This window comes from Gossypium raimondii, chromosome 8 (assembly GCF_025698545.1).
Source record: "Gossypium raimondii isolate GPD5lz chromosome 8, ASM2569854v1, whole genome shotgun sequence".
NCBI lineage: Eukaryota > Viridiplantae > Streptophyta > Magnoliopsida > Malvales > Malvaceae > Gossypium > Gossypium raimondii.
The window spans coordinates 49,212,498-49,231,171 of NC_068572.1; the positions used below are offsets into that span (position 1 = coordinate 49,212,498).

The 18,674-nt window shown below is 31.5% G+C and overlaps 1 long non-coding RNA gene across 1 annotated transcript; it reads left to right on the plus strand.

Moving 5' to 3' along the window:
• Window positions 1-487: 487 nt before the first annotated feature.
• On the plus strand, window positions 488-2,896 carry LOC105791862 (uncharacterized). The gene is made up of 4 exons (XR_008198419.1): window positions 488-576; window positions 1,057-1,144; window positions 1,488-1,545; window positions 2,632-2,896. It is a non-coding gene; the product is annotated as an uncharacterized LOC105791862 (long non-coding RNA).
• The last annotated feature ends 15,778 nt before the right edge of the window (window positions 2,897-18,674 follow it).

The following is an 18,674-nucleotide window of genomic DNA, read 5'->3' on the forward strand; positions in this document are numbered from 1 at the left end:
ACGACTAATAATGTTGTAATTAATAGACAAAGAGCTGGAACTTAATTCTAATTATTTGAGTCTTAATTATATATATTCAATCGATCTGTCCTGTAACTCATTCTGTAACAGCTCGATTTTGGGTCTAGTTGAAACTGTGGTTTCGGGACCACAAATCCAACAAGAAAAATTTTATTTTTATTATATTTTTATGGTCTAAAATATTATGGGATTATTCTGTGAAAATTTCGTACAAAAATTTTGACATTTGGGCACTCAATTTATTCAAAAGGACTAAATCATAATAAGTGCAAAACTTGAGTTCTAGAAGCTACAAGTATTAAATAGCTATAGAATTTTTAGTGGAAGTCCTTATGTGAAATTAGCCCATCAATAAGTTAGTGGAAGATATTTGTTTGGTATTTTTTAAAATTAGTTTGAAAAGAAAAGGGCAAATTAGTAATTAAGTTAATAAAGGTATAATAAGACAAAACTTAAAAGCTATCATCTTTTTTTCTTTCTTCTTCAACCGTTTATGAAGAAAATGGGCAGCCACAAATGATCAAACATTCAGCCAAGCTTCTATAGCCCATCTAGGTATGGTTTTTGTCCTGTTTTTTTTTATTTTTATGATTTCTACGTTTTTGGAGTCGTGGTAATTCGATTTAGCTATTCCGTACCTTTGTTTTTCAAAACTGTTAAAGTTTAAAAAATTTTCTATTGATGAATATATGTGTATTTTGATAATTGATGATAGGAAATGCATCCTTGTTGTTAGATAAACAACATTTGTAAAGTGATTTTTGATAAAAATGTCGATTTAGGACTAAATTGAGAAATGTGATAAATTGTGTGGTAAAAGAGTGAATAAGTGAAATATGTGGGCTACTATACGCATTAAAAAGGTTCAATTAGGCATGGGTAGTAAAGAAATTGAAAGAAATTCATTTTACGAGCCTAGGGTAAAAAGTGTAAATATGACAAAGTTTAAGGGTAAAAATGTAATTTTACCAAAAATGTGAAATTGAGCTAATTTGAATAGCACGATGAATAAATAAGTCAAATGTGTTGTTATAGATCAAGGAAGACGAGATTCGGACTTAGAAAGGGGGAAAAACAAAAAAAATATGACGAATAAGTCCTTTTCACCGATTAAGCTACCGAGGTAAGTTCGTGTGTAAATAATGCAACATCACATTATTATGAATTTAATGTTTTCATATAGCATGAATTGTATAATTGCTTTGTGAATTCGATTGATGATGTTCCAATATCGATTTGAGATCTCGTATAAGACCATATATGGGATATTGCATCAATTTGAGATTTTGTGTAAGACCATAGCTGGGCTATTGGCATCGATTTGAGATTTCGTGTAAGACCATAGCTGGGGCTATTGGCATCAATACGAGATTTCCATGTAAGACCATGTTTGTAACATGACATTGGTACGATACATTATGTATGAGTTTTCTTGAGTATCCTTACTATTCCAAGTGGTTCAACAGGTAATCCAAAGATTATGTTAAAGAAAAGACAAGGTATAGTCATGTTGAAAGGATACAGGTATGTACGAAAAATTCATGATTAATGAACTCGATGTATATTGGACATTTTGGCAAGAATGTAAATGAGTAAGTCATACTTATGAGAATGATCTTGTGATGACCTTGTGATTGTAGGTCTATACTTATGAGGTATAAATATGTGGTAAATTTGATTGATGATTGTGTGAGGCTTTTAGGGCAAATTAAATCCAGACATGATATGTTTAAGTCTTTGTTGTTGATGTATAGGTGAAATTGGTCAATGAATGACATGTAAATACATGATAATTATTAGCTATTGGAATAGCTAGTTATGGATATGTTTTGGTATTATGTGTGTCGAAATAAATGTTAATACAAAGAAATCATGAAAGAGTAAAATTTGCAATAAAACAGTTTTGGATAGCATCAATTGTATAAATTTGAAAAATCACCAAAAATTGTGGGAATCATATTAGAGGTTTAATAAAACTTGAAACTAAATCTTATTGAGTCTAGTTTCACATAGAAGAAATGGTGTAAGCAAAAGAATCTCATATTATGAGATATTTGAATTTTTTGAGATAAGGTCAGAATGATCTCAGAATCCCCTGTTCTGACTTTGGAAAAAAATTAAAAATTGTATAAAAAGAATTATGGGTTATAATTTATATGATTAAAATTCTTAATGAGTATATTTTCGGGAGAAACAAACGGGAACATCATCCGAATCCCATACTAAGAGATAATTAATTTTTAGAGAAGAAATGCCAGAACTATTAGACAGCAGAATTGGGACGACTTTGAAGAATTAACTGTACTTATTGGCTAAACCAAAAATTTTGAAAATTTTATGGTAAGAAGATATGTGAGTCTAGTTTTAGGAAAATCAAGCAGATCTTAATTTGGAGTTCCGTAGCACAATATATAAATAATTTAGTGACTATGACTCGAGTAGACAGCTTGAAGTGAAATGAGTAAATAGTAGAACTATGTGTAATTATAATTGTATTATCTTGAGAGCATATTGTGAGGATTGGTAAAATCATGTTAACAGATTGCTTATTATTTACATACCAACTTACTAAGCTATATAGCTTACCCCCTTTCTTTCTTTTTCCTATAGTGTCACAGATACTAGCTCGAGTTGGAGATCGTCGGAGATTCTATCACACTATTAAGCTATTGATCGGTATCAACATATTCAATCATTTTAAGTTTATGGCATGTATAGGGACTCAGTCATTTTGTGTATGAGTTATTATGTTTTGGCCAAATGTTTTGGCTTGTAATGGTTAAAGGTTTGATTTATGTGTAGCCACGTAACTTGGCTTATATTGGCTAATTGGTTGTAAGCCTATATATATATATATATATTAATTATATGTCAACGTCTTGTGATGTGAGTTGTGTTTGCATGATACACGATGAGTTGTGGGACCCTCATTTGTTGATGACATCATAAGCAGAGAGTTACACAGGCTGAGGACACGGGCGTGTCCCAAGCCACATGGGTGTGTGACCCTTCAAAACATGAAATTTTTCTTAGTGTTCCAAAGTTTCCGGTTTAGTTCCGAACCACTTTCAACGTATGTTTAGGGCCTTGTAGGCCTTTATAAGGGACAAGATGCATGTTTATAAATAGTTTTAAACCACTGTGACCCCTTTAACCTTTCTTGGGAATTAATTTAATGTAATTTGTTAAGAAGAAGTTTTCTAATTAAGACTTAATTTTTTTTAAATTTCATTTGTTCTGTTTAAATTTTAAATTTTTATGTTAATAAAGGGGGTCAAATTTGGCCCAAGTACTAATCATTTTTTTTAAGATACAGTTTGAGTTTGAGGCTCAAGACAGTAATAATGAGGGAAAAATTCATGCCTTACCGTCACACCCATTGCTTGCCGCTCAAGTAACCCTAATAAACTTTGCTGAATTTTTGGGAAAAGATACCATGTCTCACAAAAGAACCAGGTCTTCAAAGACTACTCCTAAAACCCAATTTTGATCAATGAAGAAGTGAAAGAGAGATTTGATTCAATCTTCAAGCATCAACCTATGATGCTGGAAAAATGTTTTGACTTGAAGAGTAATGATTTGATGGTTGTTCCTATACCGATTAGAAAGAAAATCAATGCTCTCAAGTGGGACGATTTTATAATGCTTGTTCACTTCCCGATGATGAACTAGTTTGAGAATTCTATGCTAGTTTGACTACACAAGATGCTATTAAAGTTATCGTTCGAAAGAAAAATGTACCTCTTACTTCTAAGTTCATCAATGATTTGTTTGATTTACCTGATGTTGAAGAAGATGAGTACAACCCTATGATAAACAATATCAATTGAGATTTTCTTCAACAAGTGTTTGATGTTGTGACAAATTCGGGATCCCAATGGATTATAAGAAAGTATGGATGTCATTCTTGTCGAAAAGAATACTTAAAACCAGTAGCAAATGTATGGTTTTATTTTGTTCGCTACAGTTTTATGCCTATCTCACACAGTTCCACCATCTCGATGGAATAGATACTCTTGTCATATGCAATCTTGACAGAAAAATCTATTAATTTTGGGAAAATTATTCTCAAGGAGATTTATGACTGTGCTAAAAAGAAGGCAAGAAGTGTTTATTTCCTATCATTAATCACTTCACTTTGCTTAAGGACCTGTGTTAAAACACAAGCAAATCTGAAGGGGCAGTATGTCCAAGGGTGCATTACAAGTCATGATCTTGAAAGGTTAGTAGAGAGAGTGCTCGCCTTGGTTCAGCTCATTAAAACTGAAACTGAAGTTGATTCAGTTGCAAACACTGAAGAAGAAGAATCTGATAAGGAACCAAATAGTCTTCAACCAACTAAAGGAGCTAAAAACCCTGAACCTAGGGTTTATCTAGAAGAAGAACCAATCAAGCTAAGTGTTGAACTAGAATTTACAACTCCAATGCCGACTCCTGCAAGTACTTCAAAGAAATCAGAGCTGTTAATTATGATGGACTTGTGCAAGTTCATGCACAAACAACAACAAACTTACTTGAAATATGCAAAAATTAGGGATGATTCAATTTGAAATACTTTTAAAAACATCTCTAATACTTTTGTTCCTGAGTTCCCAGATGCTATCCTTGAGATGGACGAAAGATACTAACGATGCAAGCGAAGATGGAGCTAAAGAAGACAAGGGGAATGAGTCAGAAAAATAAAAGGGAAGATTCTTGTCTTGTTATTTATTTAATTGTTTTTAGGTCTTTAGGAATTTATTTCTTTAGTAATTAGGATTTAATTTCTGCAAAATAAAACATAGCAAGCATGAATAAATACTTCTTTAGAAAGAAAAAGACTAAGTGATGTGGCAATGGGAATGAACATGTTTAGGATTGGGTTATAAGGAAAGACTTGGTATGTAAGCAGTCTTATTGACTCACCTCTCTTTCTTTACAACCCTACCTGGTGTTCTTTTTTCATTCATTACTTTGTTCTTGCAATGAGGACATTGCTTCCTTTTAAAGGGGGTAAGGCAAATATGCTCAAATTTTTAAAGTTTTCAAGTATGTTTCAAATCATTTCTTTCATAAGTATGTTTTAATAAATGAATGTTTAGAGAAATTCTTTTTAATAATATAGCTTGTATGCAAGCATGAATGATGATTTTATCTGAGTGATTGTATGTTTTCATGAAAAATGGAATGTTTTTATGATCTTAGTCTTAGGTAATGTTTGCCATGAAAACTTAGTTTCTCTTGAGATTAGACATGCATGAAGGTTTATATCTTTAGAATTGACTTAGTAACTTTCTTGAGGTGAAATCCTAGGAGACATAAAAATCTAAAATGACATAGGCACCATTTTTCTTTGGATCGTTTGAGCCTTTTCAAACCCACCTTATGATATTAGACCCTTGAAACTATAATTTTGAGCTTAAAAGCCTGTTCACTGTAATAAACTTACATTACAAGCCATATCTCTATTTTTTGAAGCTATCCTAATTTTGTGCACTGTCTTAACTAAAGTTGTCTTGGGAATCAACATTTGAGGAAATTTTCATAAAGATGTATGTGTTCATGCTTAAAAAAAAGTGAAGAAAAGTTTGCTCAATCTCCAAAAAGGAAAAATGTATGAGCTTGAGTTCAAAATAAATTTGGGGGTGTTCCAAAGGTTCACTTAAAGGAAAAGGAAAAGGTTGTATTACGAGAAAACCAAGATAAAGTTAAAGGTTAAGATTTTTAAACCGAAATATCCCATCTCTTAAAATCCCTACCTTTAACCAAGCTCCATTACAACCTTATAAAAGACCAGTTGATTTGATGATTATGTCACCTACATTAGTGGAGAGGAAGTCTTAAGTTCAACATATGAAGATCATAAATAAACCTTGTGATTGTTTGCTTGATTGATAGAAAATTATCTTGAATGAAGAATATTATCTATGACTGTGACATTCATGCAAACAATGATTCATGTTGGCATATCTTGAAACTTAGAATAAAATTTTCAAAATGCTTGTATATGAGTTACTTGTTAATAAAGAAGATCTATGAGCATGAATTTATTGATGCATGATTATAGATGAATATTGATGCTACTTACACTCTTAGCTAAATTTGCCTTAGCAAGACCTTGTGATGTGCATGAACATTACTCGAGACGAGCAATGATTTAAGTTTGGGGGGTGTAAACTGAAAAATATATAGGATTTTCCTATATAATTCATCACCTTTTTACTTAAATTTGTTGTTAAAACTAAGTAATTGTTTAATAAATTAATGAAATATGCGAAAATATAAAATTAGGATATAGAAATTATTAAAATGTGATTTTATACTTTATTATATAGTTTTCATGCATAAAATGGCTTATTTTATATTAATTTAAGCTATAAAGTAGGTCATGCATGATTAAATTAAATAATAAAATATAAAGTTATATTTAACAATTCATTTTAAATATTTCATTAATAAATTGGGTTTTAATTAATTAAGTAAATTGATTAATTAATGTGGTTAAATTATATTATTTGGTCTTCTAAATTATCTACTATTTTTGGACAAGTCTGAGAGTTTTCTTCTAATTGCAAAATCGTCCAAATTGGGGACCAAGTCAACCCAATTTTCAACTGCACATGGCTGGCCATAAATCAATTTTTGGTTTAATTACACAAGGTCCTTGAAGAGTTAAAGAAATCAGAGATTTTCCCTAAGATTTGCTGGTGATCGAGTCTCAGTCCTGAGTTGTTGTGGCACCCAAATTAACCAAAAAATAAAGGAAAAATCAGCCACATTTCCTCAATTCATGGTCGGCCACCCTTGAAAGAAATTTCAAAAGATAAACACTCCTATTTTTAGCAAACTAGCACCCTTGCCTCACCTATAAATAATAGTTCATTTCTCACTTTTTCAATCATCCCATGACCCCTCACTCATTCATCATTCTCTCTTCTCTCAACTCTCTTAGTTGTCTTTCCCCTCATCATTACATAAGGATTTTTAGAAAATTAGCCTCTTAAAGAACCCTTGGTCGGCCACTTTGGAGAGCCATTAGCAAAGGAGCAAAGCAAAGGAACGAATGAGCCTCTTCAGTCAGAGTTTTGGGAGACAGCCATTCTGAATTGGGTTTAATCTTCCTTTTCTTTAATTTAATATAAAGATGTTTGCTATGTGTTATTTGTTCTTGTTTACAACAATGATAGCTTAATTTTATTTAAGCTAGGATGATTATTTTGATCAAATAATATTTATTTGATTCATACTTATAATGTTTGTGCCTCAATCGATCATGTTTTCAATTAAAATCAAGTATGTATTTCGTTCATACGTGATTGAAATGCACTTGAATTAGCTGAGCGATCCTGAACAGACGACGGCTAATGGATGCATAATTGAAATGTGCATGCTCAATTTAGATCTTGACCTGATTAAATTGTAGGCTGCATAACAACTCTGACTAAGCTCTGCTATCTGCATAGTTTTTAGATTTGTGTGATTAAAATGTCTCAAACCTGACACGTCCCGGTTACCTCACACGAATGCTAAGAAACCCTTAGTAAATAAGGATTAGTAAAATGCGTATTTACTAAGTAAAAGATTCCGAAATGACCTAATGTGGTTTCCAAATTCATGAAAGATCGATTGCCATGGAATGTTTTTCCGAATGTTATTAAGCATGTTGATAACATTGAATTTAAATTAAAGTAATTTTCCTAGTTTATTTATGTTATAATTGTTACAAATTGTGTTTAATTTGACTAAAATCTATTTCATTCATATAATTTGCATACTTAGAATAATTTGCATTAGGGATCATTGGATTTAGTTTAATATATTTTATCACCACTTCTCAACTATATTGTGTTTTTATGTTACCAAAATTTTAATATAATTTTACAAATTAAGTGACTTAGCACAAATACAATCCCTATGGAGACGATAACTTGATACTTACTTACTTGATAACGATTTTGTACACTTGCACAAACCTACACGTTACACATGTATCATTTCATATGTGGTACCTAGCACATAGATTATGATCTTTAAATTTTGTAAATCTATTTCATTAGCAAATTGTCGAACGTACATTTTACATAACTATGCACATTCGAATTATTAAGTCAAAACAAAACACGCCATACGGCTTAAATAACATCCATACATAAGACATTATCAAACATTAGCAAATGATTAAATATGATCTTGAACTTTACTAATTCATGCGCAATTTACCATTTATGTCCATACCTAGATAACCATCCGATAAATTATAAATCATACCAATATGTAAGCAATCACTTATACATAACTTAGCTTATGGGAACATATGCATTATAGTAAAAACACATCCATCAACTAAATCAATCATGCTTTTCTAGTCATTTCACATATACGAATCATGCTTCAATGTTCAACTATATCAATACCATTTATCTAATCAAATTACTAACCAACCAACAATCATCAAAATCATAGTGCACGTGCTTCATAAATACAAAGTTCGAACCATGTGACCATTAATTACATGGCATTCGAATACCTAAATCATAATCAAACATAATTCATCTCATATACCAAGCATACATTAAGACATCCTTTAGTACAATTTCATGCCTTTAACTAAATACTAAATATACTATTTTCATATGCTAAGCATCATGCCAAAATTACATATTCACAGCCAATTCGTTTATCATTTATTCGGCTAGCAAATTAGCCTCAAAATTCATACCAATTCCACCATTCAATATTAAGCTACACATAATATTTCATAACCTAATACAAACATCAACATGTCACTTATAATTATATATATATAACTAACGAAACGAACCTAAAACATAGTCATTATTCACCATATAGAATCGTACCTAAATAACCAATACTCAATCAATATATATGTTGACCATTTACCTCATTACTCAAACCAAAACATATAATCATAAAACATACTTCCCAAAATGAACTTTTACCATAACTAAATATACACAAACATTACCATCATTATCAAGCCATTTTCTCATGGCTACAAATATACAGATCAAAACGAACCATATCGAAACTAGCCTATACATGCCATATGTCAAAAGTACAAACTTTTAAAATATTGAAATAGCGATCGATAGTGTGACGACGTTCCTTGATGATCCCCGAACTCGAAACTAGCTTTCAAAATCAATAAAACAATGAAAAGACGCACAAAGTAAGCTTTGAAAGCTTAGTAAGTCATAAGCAATTAAATTATCACAAAAAACAGTAATAGTTCAATTCAAATAGGTCAAATTTAATCAATCTCATACATATATAAAATAATCTTACTTATATAATTACATATTACCACATTAAATATTACACCTACCTTAATTTTTAATGAATATATAAACTTCTCACATACTTGAACCATTTAGCACAATTTCATCTTTGGTCTCGTTTTATTAATGCCCGATAAACCATTCAGAATTGTTAAGGATACACAGAAATCTTATAAAACTCATACAATGCCATATCTCGGATATAGTCTTACATGTTAACACATTTCGATGCCACTACCCCAGACAGGGTCTTATAAGACTCATATACGATGCCAATGTCCTAGACATGGTCTCACACGTTTTCTCACTTCGATGCTAATGTCCCAAACATGGTCTTACACTAAATAATATTTCGGAAGTCCTTATGTCATGACATCAATATCCTATACATTTTGCAAGGTTTGTACGGTGCTTTCGACTTCGTGATTAAATCAATTCATGCTTGAAACCAGTCATCCAATGCTCAAATCCTATACAATTATTTAACAACTTTCGACTTTTCCCAATCTAACTCCGATTTCTTTCCTTTTTGATCTAAATCAATTCAAATTTAAATTATTTAATCATATATCCATTTAATTTCATCCAAAAACACATAAATGAATATTTTACACTTTAGCCCTTAAAATTTCATATTTTCTTAATTTAGTCCCTATTTCAAAAACAACACAAAATATACAAAATTTCATCATGCTCATGTTAGGCCGAATTTCCCCTAGGTCCCTAGTAGCCCATTAATTCCATTTATTTTAAATTTTGACCCCTCAATTTATAAATTTCACAATTTAATCCTTAATAAGCATTTTTATCAAAAACTACTTAATAAAATATGATAATCTATCAACAAATATTTATTTTTCATCATTAAACAACAAAAAGCTTAAATATTCATCAATGAAATTGCACAAAGTCATCATCAAATTCGAAAATTAAAGCATAAGCTAGCTAGAATACAAAGCAATAATATTAAAAACGTAAAAATTATCAAAAACCGAGCAAATAACATATCTAAATCAAGCTTCCAAGTGAGTCGTGCGAGATGAAAGTCTCATGCACGGTTTTGAATGAGAGAGAAGTGAGGAATCCTCTTTTCGACTCTGACTCTCCCACTCCAGTCGTTGCTTTTCTTTCTGTTACTTCGAAAGTAGTTGCTTCGGCTTCAGCCACTCGAATTTTTGATATTCCTTTTTATTTCTCATCAAACGAATGGCATCTTCTTCTGAAAATCCTAGCTATTCTTAGCATGATATTGGGGAATCTCATTGCTATTACTCAAACAAGCATGAAACGTATGCTTGCATATTCGTCCATAGGTCAAATCAAATATGTAATTATTGGAATAAATGTTGGAGACTCAAATGGTAGATATGCGAGCATGATAACTTATATGTTGTTCTATATCTCCATGAATCTAAGAACTTTTAATTGAACCAAACAAAGCAACAAGCAATGAAACCAAAATGGATAAAACACCTAAACTATAAGACCAGTAAGCCTCTCCCGACCATACAAGTGCACGGCGATCCCATGCAAAAGGTTTGGTTAAGATATGCCAGATTCCACCAAATATACAAATGAAACCTACCATACATGTCCTCCAATTATATCTTACAAATCGTCCACACTAACAATCCACCCTTCGCCTCCAAAGGACGATTTTAGTAAATAACCAAATATAACACATGGGCCAAGAGTAAAGTTGGTAATTCTTCTTACATTCCCCCTCCCGGAGCCTAGGTATCGTATACGCCCACAAAATAAAGAGCTTTGAATACTAGAAGAAAAGCACCTATACCTAGCAAAATTAAGTGAATACCCAAAATTGTGGTCATTTTATTTCTATCTTTCCATACATAACCGAAAAATGGATAAATTCTTTAAGACTTTCAGGTCCTAGAAGTGCATGATAAATACCGCCAAAACCCAATACAACAGAGGAAATTAAGTGAAGTACTCTAGATACAAAGTATGGAAAGGTGTCTGGGGCTAACCAAAAATAAGGGACCGAAGAAAATACTTCTTTTTTTTCGGAGGAAGAGGTGTATCCGAGCAAAATTGACGAAACAGAAAAGCTACGAGTGACTGGAAAGAAAAAAAAGAAAGGGCGAACTCCACTTTCGTTTTAAAGAGAGATACTCTAAAAATAGACCGGTTTATGAAACTTCTTATCTGGATGGGAATCAAGAAAGTTCGAAGTTAGAAATATTAAAAAAAAGAAGATAAATATTTATTATGGATTGAAAAACCGAATCCTTAAAGCTTCAAATGATTTTATTTTTCTTTGAGTTTCGACCAACAAGATGAACATGCATGATGTTTTATGTGTTCTTTTATTTATTACATATTAATATATAATTTACTTATTTACCCTAAATGAATAAACATAGAAATTTATAATGGATGTCCATTAATGTCCATTAATACTATCAATGGTATAATGTCATCACAAGGACTTTTAATTTAATTAATCATAGCAATTGAGCAATTTAAACAAATAGTATGCAATTTTTGTATTTTATTCGATTAAGTCATTTTATCAAATTAACTAACCAATCGGTAAAATTAAATCACGAAATTTTCACACATATCAAATAACATACTTTAAATTCCAAAAATAATATTAAAATAATTTTATGACCTCGGATTTGTGATTTTGAAACCACTGTTTCAATTTAGCTAAAACCAGGCTGTTACAAGGTAAGTCTGATTAAGGTAAATGAGTTCAATTCAGATATTTTGTTCCCTTGACCTAATGAAATTGTGAGGATCTTTGGCTAGCATGTTATGGGAATTATAAAAGATTATATGTTCGATTTGTTTAACAGTTTGAAGAAAGAAGTATTTTGATATGTATTATTCGATAGTTGAGATCAACTCAGTTGTTTTGTCAGAGCAAGCTGGTCCGTTGAAATGTAATTTGAGTTATATGTGTGTAGAGTGTCCTTAAGTATGATAATGAATTTTGGGTATTCACGAGTGTGTAGACTGACAGTCTAAATGAAGAATTGATAATCTTGAAGGCATGATGCTGAAACATATCTATCAGATTTGTTCTAATTGAATGATGTTATTATTATGGGTTAAAATAATTCTAATTGATAAAGTTATCACAATTGTGAAAGTTTGAATGGTTGGTTGCATAGTAGCAAAGTTGAATCAGTTAAAGTTATTATTAACTGAAGCTTTAGTTCTAGGTTCAGTTTGAATTGAATAAAGAATTCGTGATTTTTTTCAGTAATGTACTAATGAACGGATTAGAATATGTGTAGTTATCAATTTACCTTTGAGAAAGTAGATATAGTTACATATAATTGAACGAAAAATCCTTATTTATTTTATAAGTGTTGGTTACATGAGTCACCCTATCTAATGGTGGTCTAATTCTAGTTGAATTAAAAAGGCAAAGTGATGTTTCCTTTACGAGTTTGAGAAGCTTATAAATGTGTTAAGGAATGTTAGTCTAAATTAGTTCAGATCAAATCGACTTCGATTTTGAATTTCAGAAGGAACTCGATATTTCTGATTCTGTGTTTAGATGCTAACTTGTCAATAGGTAAAAGCCGAATATCAAAAGTATTCAGGACTGTTACAGTCAGTGATGACACTAGAGTGAGAATGAGATAGAGTTACTATAGATTTCATAACTGAATTTCCTTTATCCCAGAAAAGGAAGATGTTGTCTTGAATGTGCTTGATCGTTTGACAAAAAAATTCGTATAGTCATTTCGGTATGTACAGGTTTCTTATTTGAAAGATCAGCTAAGTTATATGTTTTTTGTGTTGTTAGCTCTCATAGAATGCCAATCCCTATTATTCGAATTGAGATCCGAGGGTTATATCGAAATTATAGAGAAAACTATAGAAAACTCTGAGTACGCAGTTGCATTTTGACACTGTAATTCATCTTTAAATTGATGGTTAGTCTGAAAGAGTACTTCATATCTTTGACGATACGCTCCGGCATTATGTTATAAGTTCAAAGGTAACTGTGAAAAAGGGATTTATGAGGTTGAAATTGATTTGTGATTCTGGGAAATAGTGAAAGTGATTCATGAAAGTTGAAAGCAACTTCAAACCGACTTATGTGGTATACCGACTTGAAACATAAGGGCATTGAATTTCAAATCGGAGACAGAGTGTTTCCGAAAGTATCACCTCGAAGAGGATTCTTCGATGAGGTATAAGAAATTTCAAGTAAATGATATCCAAACCTAAATTCTGGTAAGATTTTCAGGGATAAAAATCCTTTAAGGGGGAGAGTTGTAACAACCCGATTTTGGGTCTAGTCGGAACAGTGGTTTCGAGACCACAAATTTGACAAGGAAAATTTTATTTTTATTATATTTTTATGGTCTACAGTTTTACAAAAATATCTTATGAAAAATTCGTACGAAAATTTTAACGTTTGGGCACTCAATTTAGTCAAAAGAACTAAATCGTAATAAATGTAAAACTTGAGTTCTAGAAGCTAGAGGTATTAAACGACTATAGAATTTTTAATGGAAGTACTTATGTGATAATTAGCCCATTAATAATTTAGTGGAATATATTTGTTTGATATTTTTGAAATTAGTTTGAAAAGAAAAGGGCAAATTAGTAATTAAGTTAATAAAAGTATAATAAGAAAAAATTTAAAAGCTATCATCTTTTTTTTCTTTCTTCTTCAACCGTTTATGAAGAAAATGGGCAGCCATGGATGAGTAAGCATTCGGCCAATCATCTATGGCCTATCTAGGTACGATTTTTGGCCCCCTTTTTTTTATGATTTCTACGTTTTGGGAGTCGTGGTAACTCGATTTAACTATTTCGTACCTTCGTTTTCAAAACTATTAAAGTTTAAAAATTTTTCCATTGATGAATATATGTGTATTTTTATAATTGATGATAGGAAATGCATCCTTGTTGTTAGATAAACAACATTTGTAAAGTGATTTTTGATAAAAATGTCGATTTAGTTTTAAATTGAGAAATGTGATAAATTGTGCAGTAAAAGAGTGAATAAGTGAAATATGTGAGCTGCTATACGCATGAAAAAGGTTCAATTAGGCATGGGTAGTAAAGAAATTAAATGGATTTCATTTAACGAGCCTAGGGGTAAAAGTGTAAATATGACAAAATCTAGGGATAAAAATGTAATTTTACCAAAAATGTGAAATTGAGTTAATTTGAGTAGCATGATGAATAAATAAGTCAAATGTGTTGTTATAGATCAAGGAAGACAAGATCTGGACTTAAAACGGTGGAAAAACAAAGAATATGACGAATAAGTCATTTTCACCGATTATGCTAACGAGGTAAGTTCGTGTAAATAATGCAACATCACATTATTATGTATTTAATTTTTTCATATAGCATGAATTGTACAATTGCTTTGTGAATTCAGTTGATGATGTTCCAATATCAATTTGAGATCCTGTATAAGACCATATCTAGGATATGACATCGATTTGAGATTCGTGTAAGACCATAGCTGGGCTATTGGCATCGATTTGAGACTTGTGTAAGACCATAGCTGGGCTATTGGCATCGATTTGAGATTTCGTATAAGACCATAGCTGGGCTATTGACATCGATACAAGATTTCCATGTAAGACCATGTCTGGGACATGGCATTGGTACGATACATTATGAACGATTTTTCCTAAGTATCCTAACTATTCCAAGTGGTTCAACAAGTAATCAAAGATTATGTCAAAGAAAAGACAATATATAATCATGTTGAAAGCATACAAGTATGTACGAAAAATTCATGAGTAATGAACTCGATGTATATTGGACATTTTGGCAAGAATGTAAATGAGTCATACTTATGAGAATGATCTTGTGATGACCTTGTGATTTTAGGCCTATACTTATAAGGTATAAATATGTGGTAAATTTGATTGATGATTGTGTGAGGCTTTTAGGGCAAATTAACTTAAGACATGATATGTTTAAGTCTTTGTTGTTGATGTATAAGTGCAATTGGCCAATGAATGGCGTGTAAATACATGATAATGATTAGCTATTGGAATAGCTAGTTATGGATATGCTTTGGTGTTATGTGTGTAAAAATAAATGTTAATACAAAGAAATCATAAAAGAGTAAAATGTGCAATAAAATATTTTTGGACAGTAGCAGTTGTATAACTTTGAAAAATCACCAAAATTTGTGGGAATCGCATTAGAGATTGAATAAGACTTAAAATTAAAGCTTGTTGAGTCTAGTTTCACATAAAAAAAAGGTGTAAGCAAAAGAATATCATATTATAAGATATTTGAATTTGTGAGATAAGATCAGAATGATTTCGGAATCCGCTGTTCTGACTTTGAAAACAAATTAAAAATTGTATAAAAAAATTATGAGTTATAATTTATATGATTAAAATTCTTAATGAGTATATTTTCAGGAGAAACGAGAATATCATTCGAATCCTGTACTAAGAGATAATTAATTTGTAGAGAAGAAATGTCAAAACTGTTAGACAGCAGAGCAGGGATGACTTTGAAGAATTAACTGTACTTATTGGCTAAACCAAAAATTATGAAAATTTTATGATAAGAAGATATGTGAGTCTAGTTGTAGGAATATCAACCAGATCTTAGTTTGGAGTTCCGTAGAACAAGATATAAATAATTTAGTGACTATGACTCGAGTAGACAGCTTGATGTGAAATGAGTAAATAGTAGAACTATGTGTAATTATGACTGTATTATCTTGAGAACATATTTTGAGGATTGGTAAAAGCATGTTAACAGATTGCTTATTATTTACATTCCAACTTACTAAGCTATATAGTTTATCCCCTTTCTTTCTTTTTCCTATAGTGTCACAAATACTAGCTCGGGTTGGAAATCGTCGAAGATTCTATCACACTATCAAGCTATTGATCGTTATCAACGTATTCAAGCATTTTAAGTTTATGACATGTATAAGGACTAAGTCATTTTGTGTATGAGTTATTATGTTTTGGCCAAATGTTTTGGCTTGTAATGGTTAAAGGTTTGATTTATGTGTAGCCACGAAACTTGGCTTATATTGGCTAATTGATTGTAAGTCTATATATATATTAATTATATGTCAAAGTCTTGTGATGTGAGTTGTGTTTTCATGATACATGATGAGTTGTGGAACCCTTATTTATTGATGATGTCATATGCAGAGAGTTACACGGGCTGAGGAAACGGGTGTGTCCCGAGCCATATGGGCGTGTGACCCTCTAAAACATGAAAATTTTCTTAGTGTTCCAAAGTTTTCGGTTTAGTTTCAAACCACTTTTAACGTATGTTTAGGGCCTTATAGGCCCTTATAAGGGACGATATGCGTGTGTATAAATAGTTTTAAATTGAATAAAATTTTATGGCTCGATTTTGTATGGTTGCTTATGTTAAGATCGATAATGCCTCGTATCCTGTCTCGACGTCGGACACGGGTAAGGGGTGTTGCACAATCCAACTCTGAACGGTTTGCAATTGAATATATGTGATATATGAATGAAAACAAGGAGTTAGAGAAATAGATCACAAGCATTGCTATCTGTAGTAAATATGTTTTCTCACCATATGCAAAACATGACTTAGAGAATAAATTAATTTCTTCAAATTATTATTTAATTGTTTGAAATTAAATAATTAAAGTTTGAAGTGAAAATTAAATTAGTTAGTCACTGCGTTTTAGTGAACAAGCTAATTAAATTCATTTACTCACAGACTATAGTACGACAAAGTCTTCACGACTTTAATGGAATTAGAATTAGATTAAAAAATAATTTAATTAGAAATTTAATTAAATTAAATAATATTTTTGAGAAAAAAATTATTATTAGATTGATAAATTATATGAGTTGAATTAAAAACTAGATAACAAATATAATTAATACCTAATATGAAAGACAGGCCTAAAGGCTCATCTCAGTAATAAGGGACAGCTACCCCAAATTCTAAAAATGGGTGCAATTGCCCTATGTATTCCCATGAGAGAATATGTGTGTTTTTTTATTAAAATAATATTATTTATTTACCCTTTGTTCAACTAAGACTACTACATTTTTCTCTATATATAGAGACCATTGTTTAGGTCAAAGGCACTCCACTAAAGTGTTGATACTCTGTAACGATCTGATTTTTGTTAGTGTTGAAAAATTCGATTCAAGGTCGGTTTTAATTAAATTGATTTTATCATAAATTAGAATTAAATAATTACATGTCAGATAAATGATTGTCGAGTCGAACTATTAAGTAAAATTAAATTAGATAAGTGATTTAATAATAGTACAAAGACTAAATTGCAAGTATCATTATTAATGATATATGCTCATTATAGATTTTGATCATATTTGCTCCTTTTTGACACAATGCTTAAAACTACCCATAGCCCCCAACCAATAAATAAGAGGATAATGTGCTTCAGCGCACTCGAACCTATGTCCTCCTACATTGGCAACAATGTCCATGACAATCGAGTTTGTTGGTCCCTGGTTTACATGAGAATGGGGGAACTTTGTTCATAACAACATCTAAAAGAGGTTGGATAGGAGGTTGCCAATTCAGCGTGATGGGATCTTTTTCTGACTTTTTCACTCAAGCATTTGCCTAATTCCATTTCGAATCACTGCCCTTTGTTGATTAATACTGTGTACTCATTATGCTATAGTGTAAAGTATTTCGATTTGAGGCTTGGTGGATTTTGGAGGAGTCTCGTGAACTGGAAATTCGTTGTCTCTGGGAGAGCAATGTGGATGCAGTTCCCCATCGACTATCATTGTTTTGTTAAAGATTGAAATAAAGGGCCGCAAGTTTGTGCACTAGTCGGAATGGTGATCTACGTCGCATGCGCTCTCATTTAACAAATGTTAACATGGTAGACAAAGATGATGAGACTTTACTCGAGCTTTTGAGCACAAAAATTGAGTTGAATTTGGAGGTTAACAAGAAAGAGTTGTATTGGGAACAAAGGGCTCGAGTTAATTGGTTGAAGTTGAGGGGATCGAAATACAGGGTTTTTTTATAAATCCGGCACCCAGAGAAAGAGGGATAATAGAGTTGGTTGTTTAATTTAGGAGGATGGTCGGTTGGGTGATCCGAGCCGTGTCTTGGCGAGGTTGCTCATTGTATTACTGTTAATATGAATGTTGCGTTTATGGCTTAGTTTATGAGTGCGAATATTCTTTTTGCTTTGAAATTTATGGCTCCAACGAAGGCCTCACAATCGGATGGGCTTCCTATTTTGGTTTATAAAAAATGTTGGCATATCGCTTGTGTTAATGTTGGTGAATATTGTCATGGCATCTTAAACAGGGCATGTCTTTTGCGGCAATTAATATTACTCACATTGTTCTGATTTCGAAAGTTTTGAATCGAACCTGCAGACAACAGTTTCAATCTATTAGTTTATGT